Here is a 19,115-nt window from a genome sequence, read left to right on the forward strand (position 1 = left end):
TTGAACTCTATATGAGATAATCATTCTAAGTTATATTTTAAAACTGTGTACCAACTTCAAAAACTAAAACTCTGGATTCAGAGTTTGTATGCTAGATCAACAAATTTACTATTTCATATCAAATTTTGTTAGTCTTTTGTAAACATACTAAAACTTACACAAATTATTTTTCCTATTTTTTTCACATTGCAGATTTATATGGACACATGTTTATGTTTCAATTAAAATAAAAGTAACCATGTTAACTGATGAAAACCATACCAAATGACCCAATATCTAATTATAATGAACAATTATTTGAAGACTCTTAATTTTCATTGAAGGGTTTTATTGATTTTCTACATTAAAAATAAGATGTATTTGGAGGAATAATTCAGTTCATAGCTTATTTTCCTTTAAAAAAATCACATCTTAAAACGTACAGTATATATTGACCAGAATCAGGATATAATGTAAATCATTAGAACAGAAACTGTGGAAGTAAAAAGCATTATTAAGTAAGAAAACATTTTTTTAAATTTCTCTTTAAGAATTAACCTTAGCATTCTAGATTTGCATCTAGAAATGTCTGAGTCTGAGTCCTTGTTCTGCAGTGTGACTGTCATGTGACATTTGGCAAGTTATGATACTTTTATGAATAGCTGTTTGCTTATCTGTTAGATGGGAAAAATTATGAAGACTACAATAATTATCTCAAATACTCAACACCTCTTGATATTTCATGGACAGTCTATAAATGCTACCTTATTATCATTAACATAACTATTATTGTCATTATCATAAGAAATACCTTATTTTTAATTTCATCTTGATTATAACCATAAATTATGATCCAGATTTGGCTTAAGATGATCTTGAATTCAAAAACAAAGTAAGTTCCTGAAGCATTAAGATATGATACCATTAATGTTATTTACAAGAATATTTCAGAAAATCTGAAGGCAATTCATTTTTCTGAAAATAATTCCTTGAAGCAGGTACCATTTTTGAATGTATATATTTGGAATGTTTGAAAACAATGGATGTTCTATAATTCTATATTGCATATTTTTATTCATTGTATTCTGCCTCTTAATAAGTAGAAGATGTAAAATATTATGTCATTAAATAGGTATTATTAAATCTGAGTCACCAAACTTAGATCAATCTCAGTTGCCTGCTTATATTGCTAGCCAAATAAGTTTTGGTGTTAGTATTGTTTGATAGTTTTTATTTGAAAACATGTGGGGTGTGTGTGTATATTTATATGTATGTCTTTTTTTTTGAGCATTAACAACTAATATACCACAGTAAAAAATCTTTGAAATAAATCTTTGCTACAGTGTAGATATATGATTTGAGGATTCTGCATGACTTAGTAAGAAATACTTTAGCATTGGGAAGCATATATTATACTCAAAATTTTTTTATTAAAAATAATTTTTTTATTAAAAAGTCATTTGAATGTATCTTCCCCCAGTGTTAGAAAATAAAAAGAGTAAGAGTCATGGTTTAGAAAAAAAAACAAACTGTATATAAATAACTCTGCTACATCCACTAGTTCTTGGATACAGGTTGATTAATTTTGCAAGTTGATAATTTTGGCAAGTTGATAATATTATTCCCAGTTCCAAGAGTTGACGGATATAGTATAGCCATTTATGTGAAATTTCCTTTTCTGTTGGTAGCCACTAGTCACATGGAACTATGAACATTTGAAGTTTTGCTTGTGTGACTGAGAAATAGAATTATAAATTTTATTTGCTATTTATTTATATTTATATTTAAACAGCCACATGTGGCGAGGGGATGCCTTATTGGACAGAGTTCCAGATTTATGAGTAGTTTTCATATATGGTTACATTTATGCCATGGCTTGCTGTTGAAAATGCCCAGGGTACAAAGTGCTTCGGGATGGCATATCCCTAAACCTATCTCCTCATTTTATAGACATGGCCCATGCAGAAGTTTATAAAGCAGCAGAATCCCCAACAGAACTTAATTTCTGATTTCCTATGACAAGTGATAAACTTGGTAGATGGCGATAATGATCTTCAACAACCACAATAATTAAACTCTATGTGCCATTCTGTGGCGTACTGATAAGAAATGAGAAAAAGGATACAGAATAAAGGGAACATTTTTATAACTAGACTCTGCTTCTTATCTTTCTAGTGAGTCTGTTGACAGAAATGGCCATATTCTTAATAAGCATTATCCCTGGGCTTGGTTAGAAATCATTAGCTGAATTCATTATATGAAAGTCACTAATTTGAGTAACACAATCCTATTTGATAAAGAATGACATTGATGTATAAATCAAAGTAGGCAACTTTTAAGTATTTTCTGATAATAAAATATAGACTATTTTAATGGTAGTGAATTCATGTTATAATGAAGTAGACAGGGTCAGTAATTTGGGGATCAAAGAGCCATTGCACATAAATTACTAAACAAATGCCAAAAGCCATCTAGACACTGAGAGAAAAATATTTATGTCCTCTTTTCAGTTATATACTAGCTGCTTTATATTTTGTTCTTTTGCTAGAACAGAACATCAAGCAGCTAGCATTTATGAAGCAAATAACGGCAATGTGAACTTCAAAGTTACCTTAACTGTGATGGAACACAGAAGATATTGCTACATGGTGGTTTTCATTTTCCCAGTTTTGATTTCACAATGGATCTTCCTGGTCAATCAATCATTCTTCTCTATTATTAAGTTTATTTATGGGAGGACCCATAATAAGAAATTCTGATCCTTGGCATTTCAATAAGAATAATTTTGGCAGTGTTTTGCAGGATTAAATCTTTAAGATTTTATGGCTTCTAGTCCCAAATGCTAAAGACTTTTTGGTAGAATTTTAGTAGATACTAATAACGTTTCTGCTAGAAATTGGAACTAGGCTCAAGTTCTATTGAAAAGGTATTCTTGAAATTAATAGTCATAAACTGTTAACTATCTGTAGGGGTGGGCCCATTTTGTGTTAAAACAGTTTATAATATTCTGGTGATATATATGAGATAATTCCTGACACCAATAAAATTTTGTTTGTGGAAAGGGAAAATGCTCTCAGTTTTAAATGTTTATATATTTTGAACTTGCCATGGAGGCATGTGCTTTTTATTTCCTTAAGACATTGTTTTAAAATCCTCTGTTTAAAAATGTTCTTCTTTGAGCTTTAGTAATAATTATAGGTTCATATAGAGCAGCTCATCAAATGTTGGGCAGAACAGGACAGAAATAATAGCAAGAGAGTTTCTGAGTTTGGGAGAACTGAGCCCAAAACTGAGTTTAAAGTTAAATAAAATGTCCAATTTGGATATCTACGTGGATTTGATATACTAATTCCTTTCTTGATATGCAACTTCTTTTTTATCTTTGTAGTAACCTATGAATATAAAACTGACTGACACTCATTTAAATTTGCTGTCTCGTATTCTATTGGAAAGATCCCTGTTTAGAACTACAGGATATAAGGACAAGCATACGCTTTACTCCTAATAAATTAATAATGAAGAGAGAGCCATCATTTTTTTTAAAGATTTTATTTATTTGAGAGAGAGAGAGAAGGAGAGAGAGCATGAGAGGAGAGAGGTCAGCTGGAGACGCAGACTCCCCGCCGAGCTGGGAGCCCGATGTGGGACTCAATCCCTGGACTCTAGGATCATGACCTGAGCTGAAGGCAGTTGCTCAACCAACTGAGCCACCCAGGTGCTCAAGAGCTATCATTACTACATTGTAAATTATACAGTAAGTCTTAGGTGATTCATTTAGTAGCTTAAACACCTAGGAAATTTCACTAGTTGTCAGCAGTTGGAAATGCATATTAATTGCATGCTCCATCCCACATCTGAAATAAAAGGAGAATGTCAGGAATAGATTAATTCTCGTTTCCTTCTGAATATCATATTTTAATTTCTTTTATGTTTCTTTAATCTTTTTAGCAGTGCTGAAGGATTTGGAAGATGTTGATTAAAGCGTTTCCTCTGATTAATTATATTTTGGCTTTCAACTGTTTTATTTTAAAATGAAGTGCACACACATTGTCTGGATTATATGAGCATCTGCTCTTCCCAGTCTCTGCAAATATTTATATAAATCTTAACTGCCACCCTGCTCCCTCCAAGTTCTCACTGCTTAGCTAATCCTGATTGCATCTCCTCATTAAACCATCTTCAGGATATGGAAACATAAATAAAACAGACTAACAGCCTACATTTCAGGGATATTTGTGTGCATGGCTTACCATTTAACTCATGTTATTAAATTCTCAGAATTCATTCTGAAATTACAGGGTTTCCTTTACCTCTGCTTCCTCTATTTATACATATGATTATTATTAACCGAAGAACTATTTTGGTCACTATGACTATGACTTTATAGAAAAGATACACTATATTTTAAGTAAGGTTTATGAGATTAATATGACTGGAAATTTAGAAGTTAGTAGGCAGTTTAAAGGTGATGCATAAGTGTTGAATATCTCCATTTTTTTTCCTTTTAACTATCTTTCCTGTTTGTTTCTTCCTTTGTTATTTATCTATGGTTTCAGAGAATAAAATATAGTACCACTCCACAGGAATCGAACGCTAGGACTTACTATAAAGATTGTCCTTCACCTGGGTTTCCTTAACTAACTATGGCTTTCATTTGGGGACAGTACTTTAATCTGGGATCTTAGCTTTATTTCGTGCTTTGATATAGAGTGAGAGATATCTATTTGACTTCATTTTACAAATTGTCCTTTGACCATGTAGTTTCTGTAGACAGAATGATTTTTTTTTGATAGTAAATTTCTAAGACTGAGAATTTCTGTTCTTGCAGCTTTATGTAATTATGTTCAAAGGGGTTTGAATTAAAATGGAACAGATGTGTCCATCTTTAATTATGGTGTAACAAATTGTGTTACTTTAAGGTTTTATTAAGTGAAACGCTCATCTTTATGTAATAATGGGTCAGTCAGTTTCAAAATGATATCGGTGAACACAGCGTACTGCCTATTTTACTTGGACTTCAAAAGGACAGTTAAAATTCAGAGGCTCTGCATATAGAACCAGAAGAAACTATAGAAAATAGGCATAATTTGTTATTTCAAGTTAAGTGAAAACAATTGTTAGAAACATAAGAATTTTAATGTCATCTAAGTAAGACCAAAAAGGTAACATTTGGCATGACAGATATATCTAAAGTGTAGTGGGGGAATATGCAACTCTGCATTAGAAAATGTAATTTTTAGGTTTCCTGAAGGCTCTTTTGTCTTCTTTTGTGTAGATACTCTCTTATGAATGAGTAGCCAGGATTTTTTTTTTTTTTTTTTGAGGGTGAACCACTTCTAAGTCAATACAATAAAGCCCTTTTTAGAACTAGCGTGCATCTACTTAGAGAACCAAAAATTTGCAAGAAGAATATGGGTAAACACCAATCCTGTGATGCAAGTCCCATCCCAGTGTTTCCATTTCTGTCATTAGTACCACATCCTTTTATGCTTTAGGACATTTTCAACTCCTTACACTTTTTCCATTCCCCTAACCCAATCTATCACCAATTATTAATTTTATTTTTGACTTTTTTTCTTTACACACTCTCTCTGCTCCCTTGTGTCCACTGGAATCCAGGCTCCATTACCACATAGCCAGATTATTGCAATTGTTTTCTAATACATTTTCTTGACTTTTCTCTCCCCTTTCCACTATCTTCTTCAATTCATTGCTAGTCTTTAATATTATGACACACTATTTCCTAAAATATTGTGATAGATCTAAATTGTCTATTATACAAAGCCATATTTTTAGGTCTGGTCTTCAGGATCACCCATAATCTCTAAGCACCTTCTTCTCACTATTCCTCAATAAAGCTAGTGATACGATCTTGCTTTCATAATGTCTTTCAGTAACTGAACCCAGCTTCCACATGGCAGGATTATTCATTTCATGCCAAAATATACACCTTTATCATTACCTGTATGCTCTTTCTTCAGCCTAGGATGCTCTGGTGTCTTTTTCACTAAACACTTGACCTTTCTTGAAAGGCGAGATTCATCACGATGTAGTGGTTTTATCTTTTCCTTTTCTTTTCTCACTTTTCCCTATCTGAGTTGACAGTTCAGTTTTGATTCATACCCTATTTTCTAAACTTGTTTTGAGTTTTCATAAAAATCTTAATCTTGTGAAATAAGGTCTGATTCACAAAGGGACTCAATGAAAAGTATACCTTAGTTGATGAGTTGACAAGCCTTCTTTGAGAGAGTCATTGCTAAGACTGTATTTATTGGGATGGATAGGGGGGCAAAAAGAGTTGGGTAAAAGAAAAAAATTGGGAAATGAATATTTTATTTTATTGCAGTGTCTATAAAATTGTTAGTCTTAAGGAAGCAAATGCACTAAATTCAAAGAGAAAACATGGAAAAAAAAGATAGGGTCTTGTTCATATTTTCCATTTATCTATTTTTCATTTTCAAGTGATGGAAAACTGTTATAATAAATGTTTTCATGTCCTTTTCTACCGGTTCTCACATCTGTGGCAGCTCTGAGTTATTTTCAGATGACTGATTTGTCTCCTAATTAGGTATCATTTCTTCTGCGAGAGCGCCAGGCCCTGTTCCCTCTACTTTCAAATAATTGCCCCTGAGTTGCAGACGTTGCCTATTGGAAATTGTATAAAACAAGATACTGAGTTAGGATAGATGAAGTTTGGGATTTAGTAAGAGCTGGGGGATGCCTGTGTGGCTAAGTCATTTAAGCGTCTGCCCTCAGCTGAGGTCATAATCCCTGGGTCCTGGGATTGAGCCCCACATTGTGCTCCGTGCTCGGAGGGGAGCCTACTTCTCCCTCTCCCTCGCTGCTCCCCCTCCTTGTATTCACTCTCTCTGTGTCTCTGTCAATTACATAAATAAAATCTTAAAAAACAATGAGTAAACTTTACAGAATTTTAGTAAACACCAGATATTGAAAGAGGATCTTAACAGACTAGCCATCTTCATCTTTCATCTCTTAGAGACAAGTTACAACAAAGAGACAAATTAAAACAATAGAACATTAAGTCAGAATGCAGAGCAATAGATTTCAAAATAGAAGACATACCCAGGGAGCCATTGTTAAGGTGTCCCTTCTCAACTCAAAGCTGCTGCTGCATACCCTGCTCCCATAAGATCTTCTGGTCTCTGCCCTTTTCTTACCCCTCCTTCCCTCAGTAGACATGCCCACTCACATTTTCAGGATCCAAGGAAGGAAACAAAGCTTAATATTTGGGTCAATCAGGGCATCAGGATAGCTGATGCAGTTTGATACTTTCTCCTGTAAACCTCAACACAAAACTCTGGATTCTCATTTAAGGACTAACAACACCTTTAACTTTGATGAATTAAAAAATAAGGTAAGAGCTACAACTGAATTAGTTATCTAATATTAGAAAACAAATGTTGATCATTGGGTTCCCTTGGTTCACTAAGCATGTCTTTGTGACCTGAACATATACAGTACAAGGTTTTTCTTATCCCTTAATAACCAATTTGAAGCAACACAAATATAGTATATTAAAAAGTATGGAGCAGAGTGAATTAAAAGTAATACACGAAAGTGAGATGCTACAAATGAATAATATGATTTCAAATAAATGAGTGCAAAGTGCACATGGCTTCAGAGATGTTGACTTCTTGTCTTTTATTTTTCTAATATCAAATTATCACAATGTTTATTATAAAAATTTTGGACAGGGAGAAAAACACAAAATAAGAAATTTACCCTTACTCTCATTTTACCACCAAGTGAGAACCCCAGTCAATATATTGGTGATAATCTTACCAAGAGGTAGCTTTGTATAGACAGACATTTTTTATTAAAAAATTATATCACAATTATGCTGTTTAGTAAAATTTTTTACTTAATATATAGTCCTTTTTATGTCAGATTAATACTATACTAGAGCTTCAGTGTCCAATTTAAAGTAACACTGAATGTAAGGTAGTTCCCATTTGCCCTACTAGAAGCCCAATTTATTTAGTTATAAAGACTCTTAAAATCACATATTTTAGCAAATACTAAATTCATTTTAAAATGCCAATTTTTAAAAATCTTATGTTTCATGAAATGCCACTAATTTTTCATCATTGGAGACATTCTTTGGAGTCACCAGCTTTTTAGAGCCCATCATCTATACTTTGTATCTGTTTATGATGCAGTTACTGGAAATTTCATACCATGATACAAGTATTCATTTACATAACATTAAGGCTTATAGTATTTTTGTTAATCTCCACAATATAATCATTTGTCTTACTGCTTTTAAAAGTGATCTTATTTACCACAATATCAACATGTGGAATTGTGTGGTCAGACTCTCAGAATAACTATTAAATATGTTAATTTTCTATAATTCCATTTTTTGATTTTAGTCATGTCAACTCCCTGTCATATCTGTCTCTCTATATCTATCTATCCATCTATCATCATCTATTTAAATATATGCATAAACCAGCTAACTTTAATGAAGGCTATTTTGGGCTAATGTCTTCTCCCAATTCCCACAATGTTATTCAAGACAAATTAAGGAAGCTCCATTTGGAAATACTGATTTTAAGCTAACTCATTTTTGGGGCAGGGCAGAAGGAGGGGGATAGAGAGGATCTTAAGCAGGCTGGATGCCCAGTGTGGAGCCTGACTTGGTGCTCGATCTCATGACCCTGAGATCGTGACCTGAGCCGAAATTAAGAGTTGGATGCTTAACCAACTGAGCAAATCAGGTGCCCCTCATTTTTTTTTCAGGGATCATTTTGAGGGAAAGAAGTTTATCTTACATTTGAGTGTGTAGGTTGTAGGAAAGGGGATGGCAGGGGAGTATAGGAAATACGTCTTTGAGGGTTTTTTTTTTTTAACTTTATAAAAACTTTATACTCTCCAAGTAGGCAATGAGAGCTTTTTAAAATTTTTTTATTTTTATTTTTTAAAGAACACTGAATCTGGAGTTGATTTTGTAGATATTTGACATAGTCCTTCTATTTTGTAAATAAAGAAATAGTGGGACTAAGAGGATACATGGCCTTCCCGAGTTCCATAGACTTATAGGGAACTTTAAATCAGGCAGGTCTCCAGAAAGTTTATTGTTCTTACTCAATACTATATTGAAATGAAGACTTTTGTATGAAACTCAGGAAAAGGTAGCTCCTATTATTATTATCATTTTCTAAATCTGTATTTGGTATAGAATGGGTGACACTGCTCCAATGTAGAGTGGGGAAGTATAGACTATATAATTCAAGAAATTTGGCTGTGTATGATAGGGGGAGTGGTCCTACAGAGTGAAAAAAGGTTTTTTTGTTTTTTTGTTTTTCCCTTTTAAATGAAGAGACTTAAACAAATGTTTGCTGTGGACTATCCCTCTTAAACCCAGCAAATGGAGCTCCGGCCCAGGGTGTTCACTTTCAAAAAGACCCCTCTGCCCTATTGGCCACATCTTTACCCAGGGCAAAGAATCTGCAGTCTGAATGGCATACCCTACTGAGAATTCTGGGCCCAAATGTTTCTGATTATGCTTCTAGAAACTACATAGACCTCTTAATTTGTACTCCTGCAGTTATAAGCTGCTAGGTCTGAGGGTGGGGGTGACTATGGAATAGCTGCTGGGAAAGTGGACAGGTGGCGGATGGGAACTCCAAGGAGTTTAGGAATTCCAAATTCAAACCTGGCCTTTCAGGTCATTATAGAGCTATAGTTGTCAAGGTAAGAAAATATATCCTAATGGTTTGTTAGCTGGATTGATTTGTATTTTAACGGCTTTGAGGTATAGTTAACATAAAATAATCTCTGCACATACTCAAATTGTACAGTTTAATGTTTGTTTTTATATATAAAAGATAAGCACACAGAAGTTTATTTTTCCCATAGTATATGATCAATTTTTTAAATATTTCACACATGTTCTTATGTTCAGTTTGTTACAAATTTATCTAATATAGTGTGCATAGTAATTAATATATGTTACCCAGATCCTCTATGTATTGGCTTATTTTTCCTTCTTTACTTGTTCAAAAGAGGGATTAAAATCTCCAGATATTTATCTGAGCAGTTTGTCGTTTTCAGTTTACATGTTTGAGGCTATGCTACAGGGTAAACATACATTAGTCATGGTTGTATCCTCTTGCTCCAAGAACAGTGTAACTATCTCACACATCTTTATTTGCCCTTTAAAATATCTTTATCGGGAATTCAATTTTCTCAGGTCTTAACATCACCACCTAGCTTTCTTTTACATCCTGTATGCTTAGTATGCTTTTTCTTTTCCTAATGTTGTATTGAACTTTTTTTGCTTTTTGTAGTGTCTCTTTTTTTTTTTTTTTATAATTTTATTTTTTATAAACATACATATATATATATATATTTCCCCCCCCCAGGGGTACAGGTCTGTGAATCTCCACGTTTACAAACTTCACAGCACTCACCTTTGTAGTGTCTCTTATCAGACATAATTATTATTCAAAATGAAAGTCTGAATATCAATTATTTTAATCTTCACCCTTCTACAATATATATTATGAGTTCTGCGGCATGGGGGCTCATTTTTGGCATCTTTTTTCCCCCAAATTTCTATTTATTATATTTGTGTTCTGTCTTTATTTCAATTTATAACTTTTAGATTGCTTTTTTTAACCACTTTATTGATATGATTGATAAACAGAAAGCTGTGTATATTTAATGTATACAACCTAGTAAGTTTGAAGTATACATCTGTGAAACACAATTTGTTTTGATTTATCTAAATACCCATGAAACATTACCATAATCGAGATAGTAAACATATCCATTATCTCCAAAACTTTCCCTGTACCCCTAATAATGTCCAGGTCTGCCTGCTTGCCATGCCCCCAGATAAGTACTTATTTGCTTGCTGTCACTCTGAATTAGTTTGCATTTTCTTGGGTTTCATATACCACACATTCCTTTTTGCTTGTTTGCTTTTGGTTTAGCTAGTTTTACTCAGCATAACTATTCTAAGATTCATTCATGTTGATTTTTTTAATGGTTTATCTTTTTTATTGCTGAGTAGTATTTTATTATATGGGTATGCTAAAATTTGTTTAGCTATTAACCTGCAGATGGGTACTTGTTCTCAGTATTTGCCTGTAAAAAATAAAGCTGCTCTGAACATTCTCATACAAGGTTTTGTCTAGATGTATGCTTTCCTTTTCTTAGGTAAATACTAGCAAAAAAAGGGGTGGATTATTTTTTTTAAGAAGCTATTGAACTGCTTTCCAAAGTGGAAATTTGATATTCTGACCAGCAGTACAGGAGAAATCCAATTTCTCCACATGCTCAAAAACATTTGGTATAACTAGTCATTAATCTTAGGCATTATAACAGGTGTGTAACGGTATCTCACTATAGTTTTAATTTGCATTTCCTTAATGCCTAATGATGTGGGCATTTCTTTTTTCATGCACTATTTGGCATATATACATCTTCTTTGGTAGTGCCTATTCAAATCTTTTGTTTATAATCTAATGGGGTGGTTTGTTTTCTAATTGAGTTTTGAGAGTTCTTTTCAATATTGTGGCTGAAAGTCTTTTATTAGATATGTGCTATGCAAATGTTTTCTCCCAGTCTGTGGGAGAAATGTCCTCATCTTCTTAATAGTTACTTTTTAAAAAGAAATGGTGCTTTTGATGACTATCCACAAAATATTGGCCTAACCCAAAGTCACAAATAGGTTTTCTCCTAGAAATTTTATAGTTTTAGATTTATGAGCCTAAACCTAAATGACCCATAACCTAAATAAACCTTTATGACCCATTTTTAGGTTTATTTTTGTTTTTGTTTTTTCTGATACAAGGAATGGTTCAAATTTTTGGTTCCATTTGTTGAAAAGATAGTCCTTTCCCACTGAATTGCTATTACACTTTTCTCAAAAAAAGAAAAAAAAGGAGAAGGGAGTTGAGGGAAATTGGAAGGGGAGATGATCCATGAGAGACTATGGACTTTGAAAAACAATCTGGGGGTTTTGAAGGGGTGGGGAGTGGGAGGTTGGGGGAGCCAGGTGGTGGGTATTATGGGGGGCACGTATTGCATGGAGCACTGGGTGTGGTGCATAAATAATGAATTCTGTTATGCTGAAAAGAAATTAAGAAAAAAGAAGAAGAAAAAAGTCTTTTTTTTTTTAAAATATGTGTAGAGTTCTTTTCTGTTTCATTGTTCTGTGTAGCTGTCTTTAAGCCAGTACCACACTATCTTGAATACTATAGCTTTATAAGTCTTGAGATAAGCTTTATAAGTCTTGAGTTAGTATTAGCTTTCCAAATTTATTTTGGCATTTCAGAATTGTTTTGGATATTATAGGTCTTTTGTATCTCTATATAAACTTTAGAATTGACTTTTCAGTTTCTACTTAAAAGCCTGATGGAATTTTGATTGTGATTGCATTGAATATATAGATCAGTTGGGTGAGAATTGATATCTTAACAGTATTGAGTCTTCTGATCCATGAACAATTTTATGTCTCCATTTCTTTAGATCTTTTAATTTACCCAGCACCATTTTGCTTTCTCATTGTACATTTCACATCTTTTGTCAGATTTATCAATTTCATTTGATAATACTGTAAATAACTTTTAAATTTGTTTTCTGTTGTTTATTACTAATATTTAGAGATACAGTTGATTTTTTTATATATTGATCTCATATCTGGTAATTTGGTAAGTAATTTATCATGACTCGCTGCTTTTTGGTAAATTCCATCAGACTCTCTTTGAGACAGTAATAGCAACTACAAATAGACGGTTTATTTCTTTCTCTACATAAAGATGCCTTTCTCAGGTGAATGATTACAGTAGCTAAAAACTCCAGTGTAATATTGAATAGATGTGTTAAGAGTGGACATGTTGTTTTGTTACTGAACTTGAAAAGCATTTAGTTTTTGTGCAGGATTTATGTTAGCTGTACTTTTTAAAAATCAGGAATGAATATTAGATTTTGTCAAAAGTTTTTACTATTACTACTGAGATTATATATTTTTAAAAAATTTTGGTAATATGATGAGTTACATTGATTTTCAAATGTTAAAACAACTTACCTTTTTAGGATTAATCCTTATTTAGTCATGACACATTAATATTTATATTCTATATTCTATTTTTTAATACTTTGTTTATACTTTTTACCCTATGTTCATGAAGACTGTTGGTCTTTATTACTCCTTCTACTTATTTTGGACTTTTTTTTTTTCTTTTCTTTTTCTAGTTTCCTTGAGATGGAAACTGAGGTCATTGACTTGACCTCTTTTTTTAATTATTTTATTTTACTTTATTTATTTGAGAGAGAGAGAGCACGAGAGGGGAGAGGTCAGAGGGGGAAGCGGACTCCCTGCTGAGCAGAGACCCCCCCCCCATGTGGGACCTGATCCTGGGATGCCAGGATCATGACCTGAGCTGAAGGCAGTTGCTTAACCAACTGAGCCACCAAAGTGCCCCTGATTTGACTTCTAATGTAAGCATGTGATGCTATGAATTTTCCTATTAGTACTGCTTATTTATTTATTTGGTTAATTTACTTAGTTTAAAATATTTTCTAATTTTTCTTTAAGTTTCTTCTTTGATCCATGGGTTATAAGAATTATATTATTATTCTTAAAATATTTGATGATTTCCAGAGATTTTTCTTTATTGATTTATGATTTAATTCAGTTATGGTCAGGGAAGATTTTTATGGCTTGAATGCTTTGAATTTATCAAGACTTGTTTTATGATTTTTCCTTGCAAATGGTTTGCTATTGAAAAGAATGTGTATCCTGAGGTTGAATGGAGTGTTTAGTATCTTTTAAGTTTGTTATTTGGTTGCTTGAAGTTGTTCCACAGTAAATTGATTTTTATTTTTTTAATGTTATGTTTTCCTCTCTATGTTTCATTTTTAATATTTCTGTTATATTCTCAATTTTACTAGTCTTTTCTTTTACATTGCTTAATCTCCCTTTATTTCTGTTCTGTGTATTTTTCATCACAGTCATTTTAGTATTTCTATCTAGAAAGTAGATCTGGGTCTTTTTCATATCTTTCATGTTTCTACTGAATTTTATAATGTATTGAACACAGTTACTGAAGTCATTTTGTTGTCCTTCTCTACTAATTCTAATACACCTGTGTTCTAGGTCAGTTTCATTTTATTGCTTCTCTTCCTCTCTATGTGTCATGCATTTTTGCTTATTTGCAAGCCTGGTAATCTTTGACATCCAATGTGAATTTTATCTTTTTGAGTGTTAGGTATCTTTTGTATCCTATAGATATTCTTGAACTTTATTCCAGCAAACAGTTAAATTACTTTGAAATTACTTTGAAATAGTTTGATACTCTCTAGTTTTCCTTTTTATACATGTTTGCTGCAGTTAAGTTAAGGTTAATTTTTTCTTCACCATTGAGGCAAGACCTTCCTGGGTGGTCCACCTCATTACCTGGAAGTGATGAGATTACTTACTCTGAATGATGTGAAAAGGCCTCTTTCTGACCCTGTGTTATCCCAGCATTGTTCCTGATTTTTTTCTCCCTAGTTTTGGGTAATTTCCTCATGTGTATGCCCTGATAATTTCTCTGCTGAATACTTAAGGGCACCCTCTACCGACATCCAGGGTTCTGTCTCTATGAAGTTCTCTCCTCTCTAAGACTCTGTCCAGTGAACTGCAGCAGCCTTATTCTTCCTGTCTTATTCTTGCTGTCATCTCAATTCAAGGGGTCCACTGGGGTCCTCCTGGCTTCTCCCTCTCCATATCATCACCTGAGAACTCTCTTCCAACAGTAAGTTAAAAAAAACTGTAGAGCTCACTTCATTTGTTCTCCATCTCATAATGATCACTGTCATTTGTTATCCAAATTTAAGTCCATTTAAGTCCAAAGTCTTAAAAAACGGTTTTATGTATTTAAAAATTGTTTTACATGTTTTGTCTGTTTGTTGTTATAGTTGTTAAGAGGAAAGATGGTTTTAGGTGGGATAGTAAATCTAGTTGCTGCTGTTCCACCTTGGGTAGAATTAGAAGGCTCTGTTATTTTGATTTGTAGCTTTGAAATATTTAAAAATATTGTATGTGGGCCTCCAGTTGTACCATTGCCCTGGACTCAGCAAATATAATGGTGTATATGGGAAAAAGAATTAAAGTAGATGGGAAAAAGAGGGATAATTGATGTAATAAAGTTTCAAAAGGGAAGGAAGTATTTTTCCTAAAATTTTATAGAAAATAGGTAATATGGGGTATTTGAAGAATGTGATTTATTAAATGTGCTGTTAAACATTCAGAGATGTTACTGTTTGTTGACATGTGGCAATAACACAGTTGCTTTTGGAGGTCTTATAGTTTCAATACCTAAAACCCAGTAACATATTTTCCCATCAGTTTTTAGCAGTCTTGGTGTGGAGCAGCTAGTTGGCTAAATTTGCCAACTAGCTTATCTTATTTGGAGAAAATAAATAATGAAGTACAGATTTTAGGCCAGATATGAAAAAAAAAATAAGTGAAAAATAAACTTAGGAATAAATGTGTAAAAAAGAACTAATATTTATTTATCACCTACTATGTTCCTCACCTGCATTATGCTAAATGTTCCAGATTATCTCATTTTATCTTCATAAAAACTATATTAGGTGGGCATGAGTATCTGCTAGATTAAACACAATTCCATTTTCTTTAGATGAGGAGATTGAGGCCTAAGTGTACAGAGCTAGGAAGCAACTGATCCAGGATGTGGATCCAAGTAGAATCCAAGTAGACTGATTTAAGAGCCCACACACTTAACCACTGAGTATATTGCCAATGAGGTTAAAATGGAAATGAATTAAAATACACAAGAGAGCTGGAAGGATTGAGGGTTGTGGTCAGAAAGCAGGATATTAAAGTTAAAGATGTCAGAGACAGAGCTGCTTTGGGTGGTGTTGGATCTAAGGTGGGTGGCTGGAATAGGGTTGAAGTTAATGTAATTAGAATGAACATAATTTAAGAATGTTTAGGCAGGGTAATGCATGTTCATGGATATTAAAATCGTCCATGATACTGGCTGAATTTGAGGTAGAAAGTAAGACTAATGAAATTTTATATTCCTATTCTGTCATACTGACTGGCTTTCGTTAAACCTTTAGGAAAATTCAAGAAGTTGAGGAACTTTAACATCAGACACCTTATTTAATCAGTCAGGGTAAGAGTCCCAGGTCTTCAACCTGCCAGCAAACAATCTAATAAATAGGTATACTTGCTTTACTGGTGTCCACTACTTGTTATACCTCCTGAAGTCATCTGAGCCTCAGTCAAGGAAAGGTTTTAATGTCACTGTTTGGCACTTAATCGCTAGGGCCTTTTTGGCTCCCTTGTTCAGGTACTTCATCAGTGCCAGAGAGGAATTTCAGCATATACTAGCAGTTAGGGTCATCTGAATTTTCCTGCTTCAGATAGGGGAATTCACCAGGATAAGTATATATTGAAGGACCAAAGCTTGTGGAATGCCTAAGTTTCTTGGCTGGTTATTTAATATTTGTCAGGTAATCTCATGGAGTATTAGCTCTTCAATGTCATCTTAACTCCTAGTATTATTTTTATTTATTTATTTGACACAGAGAGAGAGCACAAGTAGGCAGAGAGGCAGGCAGAGAGAGAGGGGGAAGCAGGCTCCCTGCTAAGCAGAGAGCCCTATGCGCGGCTTGATCCCTGGACCCTGAGATCATGACCTGAGCTGAAGGCAAATGCTTAACCCAGGTGTCCCTTAGTATTATTTTACTACAACATAATTGTTGTTAATATTTTTAAAACAAACTCTTTTACCAGGCTTATTTTTTTATGTAAATTCTCCTTGGAGAGAAGGAAAAGATGGTGCCCACTTCAGCCTAAGAAAGGAGACCATTCTGGATTCTATACTATACTTGATGAGATTATAATATGAAAATTAGCCCAACAGTAACTGCATTTTGGCAATACTCTCTTTCCCTGATTTTGTTTAGCATGGGTTTCCTGCTCTGCAGGAATTTGGTCCTCAGTGGATTTTAAGCTCTAGCACTTTGAGGTCGCACAGACCCACAGACCTGTGCCAGGTCATGGGTTTCCATTTGTGGCCAGTTCTATGATTAAAATGCTTCAGAGCATATCAGTGACAAGGCAGTGTTGGCATTCAGTGCCATCAGTTTGTGTAATGGTTAAGCCACAGATGTATGTGGGTATCATGTTGTCATCATGTTCTAGAGTGAGTTGACCAAAAACCAAATGGGGCAGGGAAGGCATAAAACCAACCTATAAGGCAAATTAGGAAAGAGAAATTTGTTTTTCTAAGAGATTTGAAGTTTTCATGTCAGCAAGTCTTAAAGTTTGGTTTGTAAATGAGTCTTAAAGCTGAAAACAAAATATTTTATTTCCTCAAGCAATAATTCTGTGTCCCCATCATGTTTATATTTTATTAGAGAAGGGGTAGGTATAGGATAATTTAAATAGAGTGTTAAAGTTATCACTGTTTTTTAGGATTAAAAAAGGAAATAGGTAGTAGTTAAATTGAAGGGAGAGAAAGAGGGGCCAAGTTAAGGGTGAAATGCATAATTGGAGCCAATGCAGGGACAAAGGAATATTTCTTAAATATAATTAATATTGTAAGTTTAAGTGTTCTTTTAGAAAAAACAAAAAAAAAATGGCTTGTGTTTCAGCCTGATCTCTTACTATTCTCAAGAGAAGCTTTCTAATTCACAGGAGGGAATAGAAAATGAAACCAAAGTGAAATAAGAGTCAAATAGTTGCTGAGTACACTGAGGCTTCATTTATGAAAGTTGAACTTAGAGTGAGTCTTAATCAGTGATGAGGCACTAGATGTTTAAGGTTGAGGTAGAGAAAGTGTCAAGTAGGGATACAGCCAGAGAGTCAGGAAAGGCTACATGGAAGATAGTATTTAATTAAGCACAGTGGCTTAGCACATGCTGAGTTTTGTATTTCATGCATTGTTACCCTGTAGTGTTTATAATTAAGATAAAAAAAGAATTCCAAAGATTTTAGAGATTAAAAACAAGAAGTTCTAAGGGAACCCCATATTTTTTACTTAACATTTCCCTATCAGTTAGTAATCTGTGTTTTCAAAACTGCACTTTAACTTTGTTGCAGACAGCACTTTGGAAAACAGATTCCCAAGTTTGAAATGGTCAATGCAAACCCTTCATACCAACAAAATGCATACTTTCCTTTCCAACACACCAGAATAGTTCTTCTGATGCTGTTGAATATTAAAGTAATGAAGGATTTTGGTGTTATCTAAATTATTTGTTTTGTTCTCTGGGCATATGAACTATTGCAAATTTGCAAAGGCTGGTTGAAAAAAAAAAACCTCACTTGGATAGCATTTAATAAAAAATGCAAGTCTTTTGACTAATAGTAAGATTATAGTATTTGGTTCTTCTCCCAAGTAAACAGATTGGTTTCCAGGAATTTGAACTATGGAAAAATGACCTTTAAACCTATTTTTCAAGTGGAAGAGACTGTTATATTGTGAAAATTCACACACAAATATTTTGGAGAATACAAATCTCCAAGGAATTATGGGGAGCAAAAAATTATGAGATAAACCATATGGACTTGAGCAGATATTACTGACATTTTTCTTTTATGAGTATACCAGTTTTATAATGTAAATTTGAAAGGTTTCTGTTCTAATGAATGAGTTTCATTGTTAGCTGTTTCCAGCTAAATTGACTCATTTCTGCTATTTTTCAGTCAATAACCATTTGTTGAGGGTCTATTAGCTGCCAAATCCTCTTCTAGGCACCAAAAATATAGTAGTGAACAAGATAATGTTTGCTTTCCTAGATTGATATACTTTCTGGGAAAAATTGATAATAAAAAGAAAAATATAACAGTATGATATCAAATAACTTGATATTTTTTTTTTTTTTTAAAGATTTTATTTATTTATTTGACAGAGAGAGATCACAAGTAGACAGAGAGGCAGGCAGGCAGAGAGAGAGAAGCAGGCTCCCTGCTGAGCAGAGAGCCCGATGTGGGACTCGATCCCAGGACCCTGAGATCATGACCTGAGCCGAAGGCAGCGGCTTAACCCACTGAGCCACCCAGGCGCCCAAATAACTTGATATTTTAAAAGAGAAATTAAAATAGGGACTTTAGCTACGTAGTGATTGAGTGGCTACTTTAG

At 33.6% G+C, this 19,115-nt stretch overlaps 1 protein-coding gene across 4 annotated transcripts in view; it reads left to right on the forward strand.

Moving 5' to 3' along the window:
• CSNKA2IP (casein kinase 2 subunit alpha' interacting protein) overlaps positions 1-19,115 on the forward strand; it is a 119,471-nt gene that overhangs the window by 3,222 nt on the left and 97,134 nt on the right. For 2 of the 4 annotated variants that reach the window (XM_032882224.1, XM_032882229.1), the window contains exon 1: positions 14,664-14,750. The exons of the other annotated variants lie outside the window; for them this stretch is intronic. The gene's annotated coding sequence lies outside the window, so the exon portion shown is untranslated. Of the gene's footprint in view, positions 1-14,663; positions 14,751-19,115 lie in introns of those variants that run through there. 4 annotated transcript variants of the gene reach the window in all.

This window comes from Lontra canadensis, unplaced genomic scaffold, assembly GCF_010015895.1.
Source record: "Lontra canadensis isolate GAN:19392208 unplaced genomic scaffold, GSC_riverotter_1.0 scaffold80, whole genome shotgun sequence".
Lineage (NCBI taxonomy): Eukaryota > Metazoa > Chordata > Mammalia > Carnivora > Mustelidae > Lontra > Lontra canadensis.